Source organism: Vicugna pacos, chromosome 23 (genome assembly GCF_048564905.1).
Source record: "Vicugna pacos chromosome 23, VicPac4, whole genome shotgun sequence".
NCBI lineage: Eukaryota > Metazoa > Chordata > Mammalia > Artiodactyla > Camelidae > Vicugna > Vicugna pacos.
Genome location: NC_133009.1, coordinates 20,167,062 through 20,190,243, shown reverse-complemented (window position 1 = coordinate 20,190,243; position 23,182 = coordinate 20,167,062). Strand labels below are relative to the sequence as shown.

General features: G+C 37.7%; 1 protein-coding gene across 3 annotated transcripts in view; it reads left to right on the top strand.

Moving 5' to 3' along the window:
* SMYD3 (SET and MYND domain containing 3) overlaps positions 1–23,182 on the top strand; it is a 550,148-nt gene that overhangs the window by 252,905 nt on the left and 274,061 nt on the right. The window contains exon 1 of one of the 3 annotated variants that reach the window (XM_072948629.1): positions 7,158–7,214. The exons of the other annotated variants lie outside the window; for them this stretch is intronic. The gene's annotated coding sequence lies outside the window, so the exon portion shown is untranslated. Of the gene's footprint in view, positions 1–7,157; positions 7,215–23,182 lie in introns of those variants that run through there. 3 annotated transcript variants of the gene reach the window in all.

The window sequence follows — 23,182 nt, the reverse complement described above, 5'->3', positions numbered from 1 at the left end:
GATGAGACAAATACAAAAAGCAAAGGAGATGATGATGCTGGTAATAGAAGGGTTGAAATTATGTGGAATTAAATGATGCCCAAGGGGTACAGGTAGGTAGGAAAGGGAGTGGAGCTGGAGTGGGTTTAGGAGTTTGGTGTTCTTGGAGGAGAGAGTACCCAAGGGGCTAGAGTCAGGGGAGTGGTTACATAATGGAGGTGGGGGGCACAGTGGATCTGGGGGCTGAAGAAGGCCAACAGTATCTTAGTATTATTATGGGAGTAGTTTTGACCTCTTAGATCCTCTGAAAGGGTCTTTGGGAGCTGCTTTGAAAACCACCTATGTAGTAGGTGTCTTTTCCGAATAAATCAATAAAAATACTTGATGTGTATTCCAGGGTAATTTACCTTTTGGGGGATAACATTCAAAAAATATAGCCTAAGCGTCAAAATTAAATCTTCTTTCATTCAAAAAGCCTTTATAATGGAAGTATATCTAATCAAATAAAATTGATACTCTGTTCTTTGGAATGAAATTACATGGAATTAAATGAGAGAAAGGCCTCCCTTAATGCTTAAAACATAGTGCATAGAAAATATTGGTTCCCTTCCTCTGCTGTCCACTTCCCTCGAATAAGTACCTCATCTGAGATGACATTAGTTTACAGGCATGTAACTCTTGCTTTACCTGGTCATTGGTTCTGTCTCCATCTGGCCTCTTCCCTGTGTCCCCACTTGTGCCATCTTTCATGGTTGGGTCGGGCCTTTCCTTTCTTGGACAAACAGTCTGTTTCTTCCATGGCTGCAGAGGAGAAATCCCTGTTTTGAGCCTCATTCTGTCCATATGGGCTATTCTTATGCATTACGCAGACAGAAACATGAGTGTGTCTAGAATTAGCAGTATACTATTGTATTATTTGAACCAATAGATGTAGCACATGCTTTATCAGACCTCCTTATTAGGCCTACTTAGAGGGTGGGGATAGTCTGTTGCCCTTATTTCGGTAGAAACTCAGAACAATAGCATTAGCAGACTGTAGACAGTTAAGATGATAACAGAAGATTCTAGGAAATGATAAACCTGACAGTTGACCCCTAATTACAATAACTCAATTACCAATTTACTCATTCATTTACTATTTACATTAATTTTGAAATTTATAATATATTCTGTTAGAGATTTTGAGTATGGAGGGCTTTGATTGATGTGCAGTATTCTAGTTTGGATTTTTAGCGAGGCTTTGGGGGTTGTAGAACATGGCATAACCATTTTATGATAGCTGGGACAAAATTTTGGGATAATTTGGAATGAGTGGTTTTAATCACATCTGTAGGAAGATGAATTGAACTCTTCCTCCAAGTTTAATTATAACTACTGCTGTGCTCTTGCTGAAATTAAAGCTGAACCTGAGATTGGTGATTTACTTTTGTTGTTGAAATGATGTGTTCAGCATGAGTGAGCTATAGTAAAAAAAAAAATACAGAACCTCCGAACGGGTGAATTGCAATTAATTTTGTTTCATCAAAATCATTTTTGCCCTCACAGTTACCTGAGTACTAATACCTAAGCTTGATATATCAAGATTGTAGCAGAATGGTGTGAACCTAATAGCCGAGAAATGTGATATATTTTGTGAAAGAAGTGGGTATTACTATAGATGTCCTATATGTTATACTTTTGGAGGGTAACACTTGTTTAAGTTGTTCAGGAAAGAAAAGATTTTGATATTCTGACACTTAAAAGATGAAAACATTTTTGTAGCAAATTTACGTTTATGGTAAAAGTTACTATGGTGTTTTCTTCTTTAGAATCAATCCCAGTGATAAGATGAGTCAGAACTTGAATTTCTTTTTCGATAGCTGTGCATATAAAAGAACAAAGAGGCTATATGGGCTTCCTTATACACAGAAGTAAATGGTTGATTTGGATTTTTAAAAAATGTATAAAATTGTAAGTTTCTTAGGACATGAGTTAAATGGTAAACAGAGAAATCTTTGGGTTAAATTGTAGACTGTAGGACCATCTTTGACTATCAGGAAGCTTCATACCTTGTATGTGGTACTTTCAAAGATAGCCCTTAGAATACTGATCTCTATTTTGAAGGCACTCAGGATCTGAAGTTAATTTTAATACTCTGTCTACTTGGCACATTTTGGATTTTGTCTGATGTAGCAGAAAAATTCCTAAGCAGAATAATTTTTTAAACACGATTACATTGGATTAGGGCAATGAACACATTGCTCGTCTCAATAATGCTTCCAGCTTTTGAGTTCATTAAAATAACAAAAGCTTTTCTTTATGTGCCTCATTATTTTTAATGCAATTCTGTCATAAAGCAGACTTAATCCCTTTGTTGGTGAAGGTAGTTAAAGTTCCCCTTCTGAAAGGAAAAAAAAATTCACTTTTTCTCGTTAATCTGATACCTTTATTTTCAAGGTCTTTTGAAACATCTTAGTGAAAACAAAACCAAAACTAAAACCAGGGATAGTCACAGTGGAGGGAGGGACGTGGCACTATGTGGCTTGCTGGTGGATGGAGTGGAGGCTAAGCGATACTGATGGACCCTGAATTCTAAACCTACCCTTGCTCCTCTTAAGGGCTATGTTTTGAACAAGAAGTCACCTCAACTCTCTGAGTCTCGATTTCTCCAGATAGAAAGAAGGGCTTCAATTTAGATCTCTGAGGTCGTTTTTAGTGCTAATTGGTTTTATAATTTTATTGAAATGCAGCAGGAGGTATTTTTTCAGTGCCTACTTTTCATACCTCTTCTGACCCCACACCCTGGACCAGCTACTGCTCCATTTCTCTAGTTTCCTTTATTGAAACACTTCTCAAAGGAGCTGTCTCTACTCTTTGGTTCAACTTCTTGAAGTCCCATTTTTTTCCCTTAAACCCACTCTATCACCCTTTGGTCCCCACCACTCTACTCAGACTTCTTGTCAAGGTAACCACATTGCTAAACCCAGTGCATTTGTCCTGGGACCCCCATGGGGTGGGTGTAGGATTTCCTTGCTACCCACCCACCAAGAGCACTAGACTAAGCCTTCACGTGCCCTTGGCTGGATGGGTGGTGCAGGAACTCTGCCGTAGCGCCACCCTGATGGCAGAGCTGTAACAGATGCATTGTCACCTACTTACTACACAAATTGTTGGTGGCTAGAATTGTACTTTTAACTACAGATGTCACTGAGTGTCCTGTTCCTTGAGATTACCTGTGTAGCATGCCTAGCACTGTGCTGCTGAATAGCAGACACTCTATACCTCTAAGGTTTTTCTCCATCTTTTCTTCCTCCTTCCATCTTTCCTCCACCCTTTAGTCCTGGCCTCTAAATCATAGCGTGGAATTATAACCACAGAGCATGTCCTGATTCACATGGCTTTCAACGTGTAATAAAGGTGTGTTCTTCACAGGGACTGTTTTCCAGCTTTTCTCTCCTGTCTCACTCTGAATGAGGGCTGTCCCTGCAGCTCGTGACCTGAATCCTCTGAGGCCCGGCCTTTCTCCAGCAGTAAATCAGCAGAGCTGCTCCTGTTCCTGAAGGCAAGCTTTTTATAGGCCTGGGATGTTGAGAGAGCAAGATCCTCTACGTCCCCTTAGGGTCTGCTGAAGCAGCATTTGTTTACAGGGAAAAATGGGCTGCACGGCTTCAGCTTGAACTTGATGGGCCAGTGAACGTATGGATTCAGCTGGAAGCAAAAGGGAATATTTTATGTGTGCCAGGTGCTTCTGCCACTGAGGCAGGGAGCAAGAGGGCATCTAATTATTCCCGAACAGATCGTCCTCTGCCGGGCACTAGCATCCTTGTGTACAGAGTAACAGGAAAACGGCCATAGTCTAACTCCAGATCCACCCAGAGCCCTTGTGGGCTCTTTGTCAGTTTACTTCAGTGAGGAGATGGACACCATCAGCCTTCACTAGATGAGGAACGGTCTGCGGGCTTGAAATTTTAAGCTCTTTCTTTCTCTTTTCTCTCCCGCCCCCAAACCTTTTTTCTCCTCCTCTCAGAGTGCATTTTTCTGTCTTGCTGATTATAGGTTTTTTATAGGTGAGTGGCTCCAGACAGTATGGTGAGGGCACAGGCTCCAGTGTTTAGATTCCTCAGCTGGTTTACCTGGTTTCTGGTCTCCTCTCCCCCACTTAGTTCTCTGAACCTCTGCATTCCCTTCCAGCCCCCTTTGTTCCATCCTTCTCCAAACTCCCCTTTAGGAAAGGTCTCCTGTCAGTGATTCATGCCTCACCACACATCAGGTCTGTGTGTGGTCCAGCCTAAGAAAGCCACCTGCAGTTGAAGTCTTTTCCTTAGTTGTAGAAGAAAAAGTCTTGCCCCTTGTTTGTTTGAAAGGAAAAAGGAAAAGAGAAAAGGTTGGCAGGAGGAGAAAAGGAAAGTTACCTTTTCTTTCTCTAACCCTTGGCGTTACCCTGAGTTCAGTCCATAAGCATTTCCTTCATTTTGGTGCATTTACATGCCTGCAGCTTGAATCCTTGATACTCAGACATCCTGAGATGCTGGATGTCTCTGGAAATTTTGGTTTTAAGTAAAGGTCAACTGTGAGGTAATTAATGTAAACGTTTTTATTACCTGCATTCTTGTCTTCTCTAAAGTCCCACGTTTATTCACTTCCCAGTCCCTCCCTCGTGGCTCTCCTTTCCTATCAGGTTGCGGGACAGGCTGCCTTTTAATGTCCTGTCTCTTGTCTGTTTCTCCCAGATACGTAAGCAGCTTGAGGCCAGGGATACCCTCTACCTTGCTCATTATCATAATAAGGCTGAGAGACCTGGGATAAAATTCCCGCCTCTGCTCCTTTACAGCAGCAAGACTCGTTGACCTTTCTAAGCCTCCGTAGCAGGTCTGATCTTGAGTTGTCACTAATTAGACAGTAACAGCTGCCTTATGTGTAGTTCTTCCTGTGTGCCAGGTACTGTGCTAAGGAGTCCACAGGGATTGTTACAGTTAACCCTCATGATATGAAGTGAACGCTGTTCTTATCACCTGCTGTTTGGGGATGACCAAGTCAAGGCTTTAACAAGTTTAAGTTACTAACTCAAGGATGCACAGCTAGGAAATGGGGGAGCTGGGAGTTAACACTCAGTCGTCTGACTCCAGATCCTGTGCTCCATAGCTTGTGGGATCCTTGAAGTAGGACTGTTCAGTGAGAATATAACAGTTATTCAATAACCACACTTTGATTATCAAACAAATGAAAGGCAGGAACTACACTTAAAAACTGTCTTTAATCCCAGTGCAGCTGAGATGCCTACAGTGTCTTTACTTGTGTGAGCACTTACACAAAATTATTTAATGTGATCCTAAGCAATTCAGTATGACTAGCCAAAATGAATGTGTTATCCTTGTAAGGAAAAAAAAACTTGCTATTAATTGAGCAGCTACTCACTGCAAAGCATTTTATATACTTAACTAATTTTCATGACAGTGAGTTGTGAGTTAGGTGTTAATAGCATGCCGTCATTTTACAAATAAGAAACTGAAGCTCAGAGAGGTCAACAAAATTGATGTAGGTCACACTGTAGCTACAGTGGCAGAGCTCAGATCGAAACTCAGCTCTGATTCGCAAGCCCATGTTCTTTCCACTACTCACACCTAATAACTAAGAGCTGTTACTAGAGAGCCCAGCCTATTTGCATGTGGTGCTTTCTCAGTGAAGCCACTGTAATAGGGGTATTCTACAAAGGGATAAACCCTGCTGCCTAGGGTAACTCCAGTTTGACTTAATCTAGTTTCTACGAAGTTGTGGGTGGATGAAAATGTTCTAAATTGCAAGTGGAGTCATATTTTAAATAATTATTTTATTGATATTTCTATTAAAAAAATCTACTTCTAAGGAGTCTGGCATTTTATAAAAGGAGCGAGCCTAAAGGTAAAGTTTATCATTTTCAGTTCCACAGGCTTTGTTTTCTGAAAGAGAGTATTTATACAGTTTTCAGGGGTCACACATCCACACACATACCACATACCTATGCTTTCCCAATTCCAGTTGCCAGAATCATAACTGTGTTCTAGAGATTGTCTCCAAACTACCTTTCAGGGAGATTAAGTGTATATTTTATCTCAGGGCTGTGAAAGTGACACTTAGCTGTAACCACATTTCCTATTGTGTTTTAAAGATGTGGTTACTCCCCTTTAAACACGTTGATGGCCCACTGTGGATCGGGGGCTCCTGAGGAACACAACTATCACCCAGATTTGGATGATGTGGCGCTCAGTGTATTAATTCAATTTGACAGGTTAGTGAGACAGATTTCTGAAACACCTTCCATGACACTCAAAACAGAGCCACAACCCTGAGTCACTGTACATCTTTAAGTGATGGGTGTGTGAGGTGGTGGCCAAGTTGAGTTCTGGGGCAGTTTTGTGCTCCCCAGGGCACCTGTTCCATGCTTCCAGAGCTAGCCATGTATGTTTGCTGTTGGGGATGTTCTTTGTCCCCAGACTTCAGTGACAGGGGAACATGGTGACTATGTTCAAACATTCTACAACTTTCTATGAGATTTGGAAAGATCTTATTTATGAAGGTTATTAGTTATGCAGAATCTGCCTTTATGGTAGTTCTGTCAAATGGTTGCAATTAAAAAGAAGTAGATAGATTGCCAGTCAGTGTCAGCTAATTAAATTATGATGTGCTTCTGTCATTAATGATGTTTCTGGCTGGAGAAAAGAAGGAAAAAGATAAAAGGAGTTTCTTGAAATCTGTTGATAGGGAGGGTATATTACTCTGACCATTCTTACATAATTAGAAGAATAACACAATACCTCCCTATTATGTATTTGAAATAGGAAAGTCTGGTACTACTTTCTTCTGGGGTATAATTAATCAATTTCAGCTGCAGTATTTTAGATGCTATGGTGAAATGGAGTTTCATTAAAAAATGCAATTTAATAATAATGGATCAATCAAACTGGCACTATTGCAAACATAAAAATGAGCTTCAACTACCAAAAACACATTGCTTCTTCAATGTTACCCAGAGAAGAGATTGAATTGAGATGGGGCTAGGTTAGAATTTTAAGGCTGATTCCATCTCAGAATTTTGCTGCATCTGAGGAGAAACATTATAGTGCACAGGATGGCGTTGAAGAGTGCCAAGGACACGGCTCTAACAGCCTCTCAAATCCTCGGTAACGCTCCGGCGGGTATATCCATCACTACTTGTCAGCTCTGCAAGGATGCTGTCGATCCAAGCGAGGAGAGCCTTCCCGGGCTACAGTAAGTAGTCTGTAAGTACAGTCAGGGAATGGAAAAGAAGTCTCCAGCTAAAGTTATAAATCTTTAGAGGAGCTCCTAGAAGCGGTTTATTAACCATGCTGCTGCTCTGTGAGGAAGAAAATGACTGACTGGACAGTGCAAAAGCTTTGGGAAAGTTACCTTTTCTGCATTAAATCAGATTTTCAATATCTTCATCCAGTGCCCTTCTGTGGGCTTATGTAGTTGAGTGTTCCTCCAGACACGTAGATAAATGATACTGACTTACTCATCAGACTTGGGGGATCCAGGGCAACTTTGAGAAGTGCTGTGGCCAGAGAGAAGTTTTTATGGGATCCCCAATCGTAAATAAGTAAAATCTTGAGAGTTCAGACTTCTACTAATTTTTTTTAATTGAGGTAGAGTTGATTTACAATATTGTGTAAGTTTCAGGTGTAAAACATAGTGATTTGCAATTTTAAAGGTTATATTCCGTTTATAGTTACTATAAAATATTGGCTATATTCCCTTTTCCATACAATATATCCTTGTAGTTTTTCATTTTATACATAGTTAGATTTTGACTAAATTGACTTTGTGATGATTCACATAGTCTTGTGATTTGATTGTTTTGCTGTGAATGGACAAGAGAAATTACTGAAAAATGAGAAACAGGGTTCAGAGTACTCCAAATTCTTTTTCTTAAATATAGGCAATTGGCAGTTGAAAAGTTCAAGTGTATTTTAAAGGCCTTATGGCATGCACTTGAAAATAATTATTAAATGTATGTAAAAATAATCTAATTAAAAATGTTAAATATGAAAATGAATATATGTAAATATATGCGTGAGTGGGACACTGTGCTGTACACCAGAGATTGACACACTCTAATTGACTGTACTTCAATTTAAAAAAAAAAAGAATGTTTTAGGTAAATGTGAGATAAACTGAGTTCTAATTCATTTTCTGTGTGATCTTGAGCACATCTCCTAGGTATTGAAATACTCATTTTAGCTTCCTGCTTTCATGAAATAACTTTTTTGAACATTTTTTTTGTGCCCTTGGGAAAGATCCTTTATAAACATAAGGTTAAAAGGTTAATTTTAGGTCTTTGATTCATGAAAAATTGAATTTCCTGGGAAGTTGAATCAGATATTAATATAACACCCCATCAGTCCTGGGGAACCTGCTGTGGGTTTCACTATTCCTCCTTATTGATTAGAGCATGTGCTTTTCACTGCACATGAATTATTGATGGAAGATCCCCTCAGGGTGTGGAAGAAGAACCTCTTGCTTTTATGGCTCAGGCAGGGCCTTGGCAGCTGCAGTGCTGTGAAGGCCAGCTCTCTGCTGCCTGTTACCTCAGCCGCCTTGCAGCCCTACCAAGTCCGGGGTCACTGGGAGAAGACAGAAAGGGGTTACCCTGTGCCCAGCAAACTTGATGGACCGACCACTTTAGAAAAAGTGTTTCACACATAGAGAGCCGTTCAAAGAAATTTAGGCATTGTAGGAAGTATTAAAAAAGAAAATAGATTTGTTGCTAATAGTTGATAGGAAAAGGTGAACTGACCAAAACACATGCTTTATATTTTTTTGGCTTGGGTTTCCTTTTTTCAATCCCAGAAGCTGAATATCATTAAAACAATTATTTTAATATGAATGTCTTTTATAACTGGTGTGTGAATACGTGTGAAGGGGGTGTGGGTCCTCAGCATGTAGCCCTTGGAGGCAGAGTAGGATTGGGGCAGACGACAACAAGGTGTAACATCTGTCCTACTTGTAAATCCAGTCTCTTGGGCCACATTCATAGAGTGGGGAAGCTAAGTAAGACCTCTTTTGTATTATTTTCGTTCAGCCTGATTTCGTTAACTTGAGGAATATATTTTTACAATAAAGGTATTTTGCACTTTAAAAAGAATACAGGGAGAAAAAAATACTGTGTGTTTGTGTGTGTGAGGGGGCATATAAAACCAAATGAGATTTCTTCTAAAATTCATGGTAATAATCACTGAAAGAAATCTGGATGTTTGCTTATTTTAAAACATACTGCTAAAGAACAATCCCAAAACCCAGTAGTAGCATTATAAGTAAAGAACTTAATGGAGGTACATTCTTAGTTGACCTTAAAATGGAAAAAATTTTTTTTCAACTAAACATACAACCCACTACTTTCATCTGGGGACTTGCAGAGAAATATCTATGCATTCTTGGCCAGAACTTCAGTTTCATTGTGTGGCTTGGAGGAAAAATCAATTATGATCTAAGGCTGTGGTTGCTGAAGTGGGTGATTAGTTGTGCACCATCTACTTTAACCATCTTTTGATCTGGCCAGTATATTTAGGTTGTTATGATATGTTTTTCCAAAGGGGAGAAAAAATACCTTAAACTTTTGCAATTGGGAAACCAAGTGATACTTTAAAAAACTTAATGAACCTTGAAAATTGTTACTTACCAAGTGAAAGTAAAAATGCCACATCAGGTAGACAAAAAAGAAAGTTTTTTTCATTGGTACATCCTGAGTTCTGGCAGTATTTCCTTTAGTAAATAATCCTTTATCTTCTACTGAGCACTTTGGAGAGATAGAAAACATGAAAAATTTATATTAAGAATAAAGTATGTTAATTCCATGGGCTGGAGAGAAGGAAAGTGGGGAGTGACTGCTAATAGGTACAGTGATGAAATTTTCTGGAATTAGATAGTGGTAAGGTTGCATAACTTTGTGAAAATATTAAAACCACTGAATTATATACTTTAAAGGAATGGGTATTTTGGTATGTGAATTATATCTCAAGTTTTTAAAAGATTAATTCTAAAATTCTAGCTATCGTGTGTATCGTGTATTGGTTTTGTGTAGTCAAAACAGTGGCTTAGCTTTTAGTTATTGTACCTCTTGTAAGGCTTCTGTTTCTTACATTTTACCTCACTGCTTTCTTTTCTTTTTTTTTTTAACATTTTTTATTGAATTATAATCATTTTACAATGTTGTATCAAATTCCAGTGTAGAGCACAATTTTTCAGTTATACATGAACACATATATATTCATTGTCATTTTTCTCTGTGAACTACCATAAGATCTTGTATATATTTCCCTGTGCTATACAGTATAATCTTGTTTATCTATTCTACAATTTTGAAATCCCAGTCTTTCCCTTCCCACCCTCTGCCCCCTTGGCAACCACAAGTTTGTATTCTATGTCTATGAGTCTATTGCTGTTTTGTATTTATGCTTTGTTTGTGTTTTTTTTTTTTTTGTTTTTGTTTTTTAGATTCCACAAATGAGCGATCTCATATGGTATTTTTCTTTCTCTTTCTGGCTTACTTCACTTAGAATGACATTCTCCAGGAGCATCCATGTTGCTGCAAATGGTGTTATGTTGTCGGTTTTTATGGCTGAGTAGTATGCCATTGTATAAAATACTGCTTTCTAATTAATCTTCCTCAGTCACTTGATTCATAGTGATAAAAACTTTCAGTGACCTCTCTTTGCTTTTGGCAAGTTGTTGCATACAGTTGGACAGACTGTGCACTGCACAACTCTACGGGGTACCTTTCTTCTGCTTTTTAGGATAGTTTCAGACTCATTGCTTGGCATTTAGGACTATCTGCATCTTAGTTCTCACATACCATTCATCACCCTCATTCACTTACAGGCTCACTCATTCACTTATTTTATTCATTTATTTGTTCATTGGTTGCTTTGTTGGTTCGTTCACTCACTCAGTAAACTTTACTCCTTATCTTAAATCGCCTGCTAGTTGGTATGCTCACTCTGAACTGCAGAGCCTGTGTGTATCTCATCCCTGCCCTCTTCCCATCTTCTTTCTTTGACTCCTGGGGATTCTCAAGGCCCTCCTGACATCCTGCCTCTTCTCTGCAACTTTTCTTTACCATTTCAGAGTCAGTATTTCCTCTCTGTAAAGAGCCCCACAGATAACAAAAGAAGATTCTATCTCAGAGCAAGAATGGAGGCAACAGGAGATTCATTCTTCCCGACTGTCTCTGAACTCCTCCATGAGGTGTCTGAAATATCTGCCTTTCTCTCAACTTGCAGATCTGAACATGAGGGACTGATGCTTTTGGAATTGGTAACAGATATCAAGGTGAAAAATGAACTTCTCTCCTGGATAGTTACTTTTTGCTATTGTGGGAGAGTAACTACAAATCCAGGAAGATCTGCGTATGTAGCAGAGTTGGCCTGAGCTCTAAACTCTGTAGAGTGTTCTGTGTACAGTTAACTGCAGTCTGTTGGAACTATGTTGAGATGGTAGTTTGGGAACATTTGGAACCCCTAACATATTTGAGAAGATTTAAGGATATAAATGATAGAAAAAATAGTAGCAGTGACTCTGACCTAACAATCCCAAGTACTGTTATTATCAGTGGGCACTGCCAGATTGAAGAACCCTCTGCTTTTCTCATCTAGTTTTCTTTCCTATTTGCATAAGTGGACAAAGGATGATTTTAGAAAGCTTTATACCTAATAATGCATTATATAATCCTAGTGGCCTTTTAAAAACAAAGCAAAAAACTTACCTCGAATGATAAATGGCCAGATTGGTGTTTGAATGAGATGACTCCTAGCAGTTTCTTCTACTTGTGTGATCTCATATCCTTCTCTATTACTTAGAATTTCATTTTGGCTTGAAATTGAAAAGAACTTCAACTGTTTATGTCTACTCTGTTTTTCCAAATATATTTTTTGGTGAAAATTTCCACTTTTATTAGGAAGAAGCTTTAGGGTGATTGATATTGGGATCACTTAATTGTCTTTGCATTTTAAGCAAGTTTATGTTTTTTGTTTGTTCTATGTTTGTCACCACTGACTTGTTATGAAATGACTCAGGGATGCTACTGGAAGTCATACTTCTGTGGAAGAAAGATGGCTTATTTATGATCCTCCATTTTAGAGCCTACTGAAGCTGTCCAAATTTGGATAGCCTTCAAAAGGGCAAATCATATGATTTAATCAGGTTGTGCAATATTAATAAATCAAAAACTGTTTGAATTGCCTGTGTTAACCAGCTCCTGTATCTGACCCTAGACATAGAATGATGAATGAGACAAAGGTCCCTACTCTGAGCAGCATATAGAAGAATAGCATAGACAGACCTATTTTAAAAGACTTGACTTGAAAAGCTTTTAGGTAAATTACTGAACTATTGCAGCTCTTCAACATATCAAGGTGGAAGAAAGATTTACTTTTTGATATTGATGAGTGTATTAGAGTTTTAAATGATAGTAATTTTTTGCACTCAAATCAGTATTTGTAGTTTAAAGTCAGAGAAACTCTTCTTTGTCCCTCACTTTTCCTGTCTACTTCAGCACTAACCAAGGGACCAGACAGCAGCCCCTCCAGCATATGTGCCCAATTTTCTTTGTGGTTTGGCAATGAACATTTTCCGGGGAACGTAATTTTTAGGTCAGTTTCACGTACAAACAAGCGTCCTTTAAGAGTAGCTATTATTTAGCGCTTGAGTGGAAATTAAAAATGAGTCATTAAAAGGGAGTGAAAAAAAAGAAAATCTGGTAAACCCAAACCCATTCCAATTGCATATAGGTGTGGAAGTAAATGGAAAGCTACATGGTTCCTTAAAGCCTTTAAAAGTCAGAGGATGTTATGTCTCCAGTTCAAAGATGCTGCTTATAGGTAAATAATATAAATGTTATTTGGGAGTAAATCAGTGGTTGACAGATTCTTTTGAGAAACTGTTAAAAAACTAAGCACACATACAAAACTTGCATGTAATTTCAAGGGATTCATGGATCCTGAAGCACATTAGTGGGCTTGCTAGAAGCATATAAATAGTGTGTGTTAATTTATCTTATGAAAATTATATTATAGATATGTAATTTAAATTTTGCCTACAATATTTATAAATTATCTAAATTATTTATAAATTATGTAAATGAACTGAATATATATATGTTTATTAAATGCTTCCTGTGAAAAGCCCCAACTTAAATAGTCTTAATGGAGTTTAGCTTGGGATATACTTTTCGAGTACTATTTCTCAAAGAAAATATTTCCAAGTAAAGGCTATTCCTCTTGAAATGTCAGTCATATGCCTCTTCTAGCAGGAAAGGTGAGAAAATAAAAACATTTTTCTTAATGCAATACAGCAAGTGACAGAGTAAGCTGACATACTTATGAAGCTAGGTGGGAGGTATGGTTTGTAAAAGAAGATTAAAATGTCATTTTATCTGAAGGTTTCCTAGTCATTTCCCCAGGGCTGTCTTTGCCTGTGTGTGGAAATGGGTTCTACTGCTGTAAATATGATGCATCTTTAAATAGTTGATCACAACAATAGTATGTTCCTTTTGAAGTACTTTTAGCCTATAGATGGCAGTGGTTTAATTGCGAACTTTAAAATGAAACTTAGGGTATAATTTTGATTATAATAATAATAACCATAGCAGTGTCAATTGCTAACTTAGCTTTGGTTTTTATTAAAATGAAATATTTTCAAGCATTGTTTTAATAGCAGTTGAGTCTATTGTGTGCGCTGTCTCGCTGCTGTTTTTTTTTTTTTAAATATGGTTGTGAAAGAGAGGAAGTTTTAATTTAAGAGGCTGTTTTCTCATGCTGCTCCCAGTGTAGCACACTCCTCCCTTCGTTAATAGCTACCACCAGTGGTGACGTGAGTCAGGAATCAGGTTTTAGACCAGGTAAGCAGCTGTAACAGATGGACCCCTTAGGCCCATCTTTTTGTAGAAATTCTCAACCAAGGTAAACAAAATTGAAAACTATGGGGGCAAAGAGCTATTATCATCAGATAGCAAGTTTAATAACACTCAGGCCTTTTGAAGGTATATATTTTCCTTTTTTTTTTTTTTAAAGCTTTCTAGTTTTTCCAGTTAGTAAAGTATGGAGATTTGCTTTGGAAAACATTCTCATTCTTTTCTGACTTGGTGGAAATTGGACCGACTGACATTTTCAGTAACTCCAAGAGCCTGGGAGTGGAAATGCTGGTGATGTTTTCCTTTACTTGGGTTTATGAGTGGATTTAAATGGCAAGTTTTGGGAATGTTACCTTTTCTGCGTTAAACAAATGTTCAGTTTTTCAGACTGTTGAGTTTTGAGTGTTCTTTACATATTCTAGATTCCAGTCCTTTATCAGATACATGGTTTGCAAATAGTTTCTCCTAATGAGTATTTCATCTTTTCATTCTCCGAACAAGCGTTTTTAGTTTTGTTGAAGTCCAGTTTATCAATACTACTTTCTTTTTTTTGGATAGGGCTTTTGGTGTTGAGTCTAAGAGCTCTTGGCCTAGTCCTAGAGCCAAAAGACTTTATCACTATTTCTGGACTCTTACTGTTTCATCGATCTGTGTGTCTGTCCCTTTATGAGCACCACAGTCTTGATCACTGTAAGCCAAGTGATGTCTTAAAATCAGGTAGACTGATACTTCTCCCTTTATTCATTTTCATTATTGTTTTAGCTATTCTAGTTCCTTTGCCTTTCCAAATAAATTTTAGAATAATCTTGTGTATATCTACAAAGTTTCTTGCTGGAATTTTGATGGTAATTACATTAAACCTGTGCATCCATTTGGGGAGAATTTACATTTTTTTTTACTGTGTCAAGTCTTCCAACATGTTCCATGAACATGATATGTCTCTCCACTTATTTAGATCTTCTATAATTTCTTTCATCAACAATTTGTAGTTTTCATCATAGAAGTCCTATACATGTTTTGTTAGATTTATAACTAAGTACTTCACTTTTTGAGCAATTATAAATGGTATTGAATTTTAAATTCTGTGTGTCTATGTGTTCTTGCATGCACACAATCTCTTACTTGATTTTGATATGTTTACCTTGTATCCTGAAAAACCTATGATGATGATATATGTAAGTGCAGGTGCTCAAAGCCCTGTCTTTGACTCGAAGCTTCATCTTTTCCCCTTCCTACTGATTGATTGGGTGATTGTATGATTCATTCATTCTTCCGTTCAGCAGTCACTGCAACCACTGTGTGCATAGTTCTGTTAGGTACCTGTGGTAATCTGGAGTTAAACAAAACAAGGTCTTTGATTTCATAGAGTAGCAAGAAAGAAGGCAGTGCAGTGTCCACCTATAATACGAATCATGATAAAATAAGCCTCATTCTAGAGGTAAAACCTGTATGTGTTGGGCATGCAAAGGAAGAAGCAAGTAATTATAGCTACAAGAATCAGAAGCCTCTTTATGGAAAAAGGAGGATATGTGTGGAGTAAGGTTGATGTGAAATTTCAGTGGCAGACGAGTGGAGGGACCCGTGACAAGATGCGGTGTGCACCAAGTCCTTGGAGCGCAGGGGCTGTTGAGCTTTGTTGTGATATAGGGGACTGGAAAGAGGAGACCAGCTTTGATTGTGGGATTTCTTGACTGCTCCGGTATGAAGTTTGGACTTTATTCTGTAGTAAATAAGGAGCTATTTAAAGTTTCTAAACAGGAGAATAACATGATTATGATGATTTGGTAAGGTAATTCTGGTAATAGTGTCAAAGATAAATTAGAAGGTCAAGAGACTGGAGGAAAGGAGCCCAACTGTCAAACCCTCGCAGTGGTTTAGGCAGGAGAAATGGAAATGCAAGATTGATCTCTTTCAAAAAGGTCAGACCCATCTGAAGTGCCATGAGTGGCAGGTAACTGCTGCTTTTAATCCAAATAGCATTTTCTCCTTATTTTAGGAGGAGATTAAAATTCTCTGTTATGTAAGGAGAATAAAAATTGGATTTTTTAAAACAAAAATACATTATTTTCACTTAAGATTTCTAGCCTCTTTTAAAATAATAACTACAGGTTGTAGTTTTCTTTGAGTGATGCAGTTTTGAATTTTAAAAGGGTCGTCACTCTGTAAGAATCAGTACATTTTAGCATAAAATGATGTTCCTATGGGAGGCACTCGCTCTGAGTTCTCTGTTTTATATTTTAAAAATTTCAGTCCTGGGGGTATTGAATGGGTACAGTACTCATGAATAGGAGCTCAATTGGAGCAAATTCTACCTCTGTTTATAACACTGAAGATACAGCAGTTTGGGAACTAACCACAAAAAAGGGCAGACAAGCCTAAATCTTTTTGGAGATAATTTTGTCTATTCATTAAGTATTAAAGACTTAATCCTGAACTCCCAAAGTGATGTGATGAATTCTTTGTTGCGGGAAAAACTGAATAACACTCAAGCCATTCTGTAGGAGACTTGCTGTGGACACCTGCTTCTGGAGAACCTATCATCTTGAGGAGTCTCTCTCTCTCTCTCTCTCTTTTTTTTTTTTTTTGCATTTTTAAACTCATCTTGGGATTGTGGCCTCACTTAATGTTCTCAGTTTCCTATTCTCTGTGCCTTTAAATAGGAGTAGACATAGCTACAAGTGCATATTTGATTCATCAGAACTTTAAGTTTTAGTAGTATGGGGATTCCTTAAAAAAACTAAAAACAGACCTACCATATGATCCAGCAGTTCCACTCCTGGGCATATATCCACAGGGAACTCTAATTCGAAAAGATACATGCACCCCAATGTTCATAGCAGCACTATTTACTATAGCCAAGACATGGAAGCAACCTAAGCGTCCATCAACAGATGACTGGATAAGGAGTTATGGTATATTTATACAATGGAATACTATTCAGCCATTAAAAAGGATAAAACAATGCCATTTGCAGCAACATGAATGGACCTGGAGATCATCATTATAAGTGAGGTAAGCCTGAAAGAGAAAGAAAAATACCGTATAATATCACTCATGTGGAATCTGAAATAAGAAGACACTAATGAATTTATCTACAAAACAGATATAGACTCACAAACATCATAGACAATCTTCTGGTTACTGGAGGAAGTGGGGTGGGAAAAGATAAATTGGAAATTTGAGATTTACAAATATTAACTACTATGTATAAAAATAGATAAAAAACTAATTCCTTCTGTATAGCACAGGAAACTATGTTCAATATCTTATGGTAACCTATAATGAAAATAATATGAAAACAAATATATGGATATGTATGTATGACTGAAACATTATGCTGTACACTAGAAATTGACACATTGTAACTGACTACTTCAATTTAAAAAAATCTTCAAGTTCAAGAAATACTTGAGATAATTCAGAAGGGTGTGCCAAATAAGTATTTTCTGCTATGGGGTCATGATTATAAGTAAAGTCAAGAGTTTAGTACAATCTTTGTCTTACCAGCTACCAGGTGCTGTAGGATGATCTCCATTTTCAGTCTTAAAAAAAGAGAAAGAAATGTGTTCAGAACTTCCTCAACCCTGATGGAGAAATTATTCATCTTGTGTGAACAAATGAGCCCTCTTCTGGCAGCCCCTTCATATAACCTCTCGTGAGTCCCTTGACACACATCCCTTTCCTTATGTGCACAAGTGCTTTATTCAGGTTTGATTAAACCACAACATTATAGATGCAGACTGTCATTGTTCCCTTTGGTCTACTTTGAATAGTGAACATGCAGCTGAAGGTGCTATAAGTTGAAGGAAATAGCACTGAATGTCAAAAGGTTAGTCCCTCAAAGATGCTCTGAGAAATGAGAAAATTAAAGATGTCATTTTAAGAAGTTGAGATCAACCACCCTCTGCTCTATGCTTAATTTTCATTTTTATTGCATTTGATGAATAAATTTCCCTTTCTCTCAAGTTTAGGTGCAAGCCTGTCTTTGTTTTAGAGGTGTTAAGTCGACAATTATATACTGAAGCTTGTGTGACTCCAAACTGAGGAAGTTAGAAACATAGGTGCATTAAGACATTATTTTTCACTGTGCATATTTTGCTGAGGGTGCCATTGAGCAAAATTGGGATTATCATTGGGGCTGAGTAATCCAGAGACCTCTATCATCCCCTTAAAGCAGATGGATTTGGGTTTGAGCTCTACCAAGGTCCATTGTGTTGCTCATGGGACAGGCTTTCATGTCAGACCACCAGAACTCGACGTGAATGCCAGCTCCACTGCTCACTGGCTGTACCATACCAAACAACTCTTACTTGCTCTGAATTCCAATTTTCTCATCTGTAGAGTGGAGATTAATAATATCTACTTTGCAGGCTTTATTAGTAAGGATTAAATAAGAGCCTCTAGGGAAAGCACTTTACAATGTGTCTGGCACATAGGGAGCATTCAGTAAATGCTAGATCTGTTATTCATTCTTTCTGCAAATGTGTATTGGCCACTGTGTTTCCGGCACTGTTCTAGAAGCTGGGATATAAAGTGAACAAAAGAGGCAGTGATTCCTCCCCTCATGGGGCTTATATTTTAGTAACGGGAGGCATCAATAATTATAATACATAAGTAAATTAGGTAGCATGCCAGACATTGATCAGAGCCATGGGACAAAATTGAGCATCATTATGGGGATTGGGAGTAAACTGTAATTTTAAACAGAGAGTCACTTTAGAATTTATTGAGAAGATGACATTTGAACAAAGAGTTGAAGGTCTTTAATTGCTAATATTATTAACTCAACCAAATAGTTTCACTTTGTGTCTACATTTCTGCCCTTACCATGTGTAATACAACTTGATAATAATAAACTAATACTTAATACTAATAAAATTTAACCCTAATCATAGACATTATAACAAACTATATATACCTATTTTACCCACCACTTCTCCTCCCCACTTTGTCTCTCCTCTCTTCACATCTCTGCCCCACTGCAGTGAGTTTATGGATTAGACTAGTTTAGAGATTAGTTCACAGAAAATAGAGGATTGTTCTGCAGATTCAGGATTTCCCAACTGTCTTTTGTCAAATACTTTCCAATAGAGGATCATCACACTGAAACAGCAGTATTTCTGAAAATACTAGGGCTTATCTCAGTAGCAGTTATTGACAGAAAAGCTTGTACCTTTTCTGTGAAAGAGAATTAGCCATTTATGCAGACTGGTTCAATGGTGCACCTGAAAGCATTGGAAAGCTACCCTTTCAGATCCAGGTATTGCACTCATCTGGTAGTTGTTCCCTTTTCTGATTGTGATCAGGTGATGTTTTCTTTTTCATTGCTAGCATCAACTTTGGATACTTTGCTCTTTGCCTTTCTCCATAGGAAAATTGGAATTTCTTTTGTAGGTTTTCTCTGATGCAGCTAAAGTAGTAGTTACCAACCCTATTAAATTCAGTGCTCCCTCTTCATGACATATTTTGGAATGTCCTCCTTTATTTCTGAAATGAAATTTGGAGATAATATAATCACCTATACACATAATTTTGAACTTAAAATAATGCTATAATTATAATATAAGTGAAAAAAATGCACTTTACTATGACATACTTGCTCATAACTATGTGAGGAGATGTAATGAAGTAACCAGTTATTTGAACCTATTTGTAATGAGTAAATTTGGATTAAAGAAAAGTAAAACATTCAACTGAGTAATGGCAGAAATTCTTCTTTATATTTGAAACTTTGAAATGATGACTAAGCAAGTATACACAGACACACACACACAAGCACCATCAACGTAACAGCTACGAGTACAGATTGATGCAGGTGTGTTGTACTGGTAACTTAAACACCATGGATTGGTGACATGATTTTCCAAAATGGTAAACAACTCTGATACAGTTTCAAGCAAAACAAAATAAAATAAATTCCTTCCTCAGTTTGCATTCAAGGAAGTTGCGATCTTTGACAATTTAGTAGATATTAAAATGTGCAAGAAACTTTGTGCCTGTCAGTTAATTGGAATTGGGCTCTAAATTTGGGTAATCATAAACAGGAATTTTTCATCTATAAGAAAGTCCAGTGGGCCATTTGAAAGACTTGCAAGATGCAAGATAAGTCTTAGTTATCTAAGACCGTCCTGTCTAGCATGCCTGGCTCCAGTTAACCAAATGCCATTGTGATCATTGAAAGCACCCAAAATGGCCCTGGGGGTGGTACCACTCCCACTGAGAGCCACTGGTCTAACGCTGTCCTGCACTGGTTGTGCCCACATGGTGTCCTACCCAAGCTGCAGTGCTCTTTGCTCATGAGTTGGCTTGGCATCGTGCTGCACCATGTGTGAGTGCTGCTTGGTGCTCTAGAACCGTTCTGCTTGAAGCACTTTCCAGATGGCTGGCTGAGAGCTGGGAATACTGAAATCTGTTTCAGGTGGCTTCTAATTCTCTGGATCTCCAGCCGCTTTCTTCAGTTACATTTTACATATTCTTCGTAGGTTATTGTGTGTAAAAGGGATGAAACAGATAGGTAGTTTTCACTGCTATTCACCACCTTTCTGATCACAGAACTGGTTGTTGTTTGGGATTTATTGATTGAGTGGCTTTTTTTCTTTCTGTTGTCACCTAGATTTTGTGGCTGTAGACTGACGTCTGTCTGTTATGCAGGATCCCTGTCACTACTTCTGACCATGATTGTCATCACTACTGCTGTTTGCTTTCTTTCATTCCTCTTAGCTTTACCAGAGTATTTTTTCTATGTCACCACTCCATGAGAGTATTTCTTTCCTTCTAACTCATCAATTAATCCTGGTCCTCAGCCATACTTTGAAAATTACTGTGAACTCAGGGATTGCTCTTTAATATTAGGGGTTTTTTAAAAATTCATCTTGTTTTATGTTTACTCCTTTTTTGTTGAATCTATGCCAGAATAAGAAGTACCTGAAATGGGCCTAGGAAGCCCTGTTTCTTTGTCATAGGAACCTATTGTATGTAATACGGTTATTACATTTACCATGTGGGCACAGTAAGACCTTGTCTTTAATTTGATGTGACAGACAATAAAAAGTCAGTATGTTCTTGAGATGAGTGAAATGATGAATGTTGTATTCTAATGACTTAAATTATGTTCATTCTGCAGGTGGTTTTTTGTTTGTTTCTGAGAAAAATTAGATGTGTGGATTCTACTTCAGTATATGGAGTACTAAGGGAAATTCAAGGTTTTAAATATGCCGTCATCATCATCTTTACCAACTGGAGTAAAGTTCCAGAATTGTTGACATGCCAGAAATCTGTTCAAGGAAATATGATCAGATTTTGTTTTAAGTAGAAGATCTCATTCCATGGCCGTGTTGTGGGTGGCCTGGGATGAGACCTAGCCAGGTCTCTGTGTGTGACCACGAGACATGTTTAGCTTGAGACATCACATCCAGTTGTTTTCTTTTTTAAATTGTGCTATTTGTGTCTCTAGCACTGATGACATCTTCCTTATATCACTGTCTTCATCTCCCCATTAAATTGGAAGCCCTTGGGACCATCTGATGTATTTTTGTGCATTCGTACTGCCCACACAGTGTGTTACACTTAACCAGTGATCAGTACATGTTAGGAAACTGGCTCTACTCCACTTCATCTTCTTACCGGAGCACAGCATCTTTGACTTTTATGCCATTTCTTTAATCACCTTCAAAGACTTTGAGACACTGATTCATTTAATATAGCCTTTTAAAAAATAATAGAATTATAATAGACTTTTATTGCTGGGGAAAAAACATCACCTTGGCCAACTTCACGTTTAACAGATAGGGAGACAGAAAACTAGAGAGGTTAGTGGCCCTAAATCATTAGCCAGTTAGTAACAGATACAGGTTAAGTAAAAGATACAGGTTAAAGCACTTTAGAAAGAGATTGTTTTTCACTTACTAAAACTGACCACTGCTTTCACAGTGATAGTTGTAGGCTAATTCATCATCAGTTCAGCAAGTAGGTACTGACCGTTCTTTATGCGCAAAAGAAGTTATTAGGCTTTAACAGTGAGATGTATACAAAGACAGATAGCATTGTTTATTCTGAGAAGGATCTTAAATGGAGAGATTTAAAAATAAAGAAAACATGCATTTATAGATGAAGAATGACAGAGGACAGTGAAAGCGGTGGCTGAAATAGCCTGCATGAGGCAGTGATGGGGAGAAGGGCTGATGACAGAGATGGAGAACTCGCCCCAGCCTTTGGTGCTGGGGGTACTGTTCTTTGATAGTTCCTATATAAAAACATACATTTCTCAGAAGGAAAAAAAAAAAACCTAGGAAAATTTGGCAGCATGCCTTTCTGTGTGATGGTTTAATTAGGTCTTTTGGACGTAGTGTAAAATATATACTACCTTATGTAAAACAGTGAAAGCATGTAATACAATTTTAATAGCCTTAGTTTTATTAGGGACAAAGTATAAAGATGCAAACCAAGGACTGTCACCATTAGGAGAGGTATTGTTTTACAGCACAGGGTGACTCAGGCCACAGCATCTCTAACTCTTCTTCTGTTTAGGCCCTCAGTGCTTGTAGCATGAAGTTCTCCTTAATTTTGAATTGCTTTGAACATACTCAGTTCCAGTGGACATCTGACAGGTGTTCTGGTACTTCAAATTTTTGGATTTCTGTGGTTTTGAACTCCATAGTTGACTAAAGTCAGTTTTTGGTGAGAGAGCAGGGTGAAAAAGGAACAGAATTCATTGTAAAGAATAGTCTCTTATCTCCTCTTTAATCTTTCTCTTCAACTGCACTTCACTGAGCATTGTAGAGATGATGTTCCCTGGAGACCAAAGTAAAAACCCAAAAACTCAGTGTATGTTTTCTCTTGACAGAAATGTCCTCTGAATAAATCCATGATCCATAGATTTAAAATTATGCCTCCTTTGGAGACCAAAGGACTTGCCTGAAGTTAATAATTACTGTATTCCACATGGTATTTTTTTAGTACAAATATGACAGTAGTCCTGGGTAGCAGGAGGAATGTTTGCTTGGTTGGGACATCAGCTGAGTTTGGTCTGTCACCGCACATGCTGCCATCTTGCATTTGTTTACTGAGCTCCAGCTGTGTCAGAAAGCTGGACTTAGCAGATTCACCACCAAGATTTCAATGAGAAGCTTCAGCTAAGAGTTAAATGAAACATGTCCTTTGGTCAAATATGTAATTTTTTTCTTTAATGAGTTGGTGCATTTTTTAAAATTACTTGGCAACTGGGGATATTTCATTAACATGTAATAGGATTAATATTTAGTGGATCATTTTTGAAATACATGACAAATGTTTGGGGCCTTAGCATTTATTGTTTGGCAGTAAGTT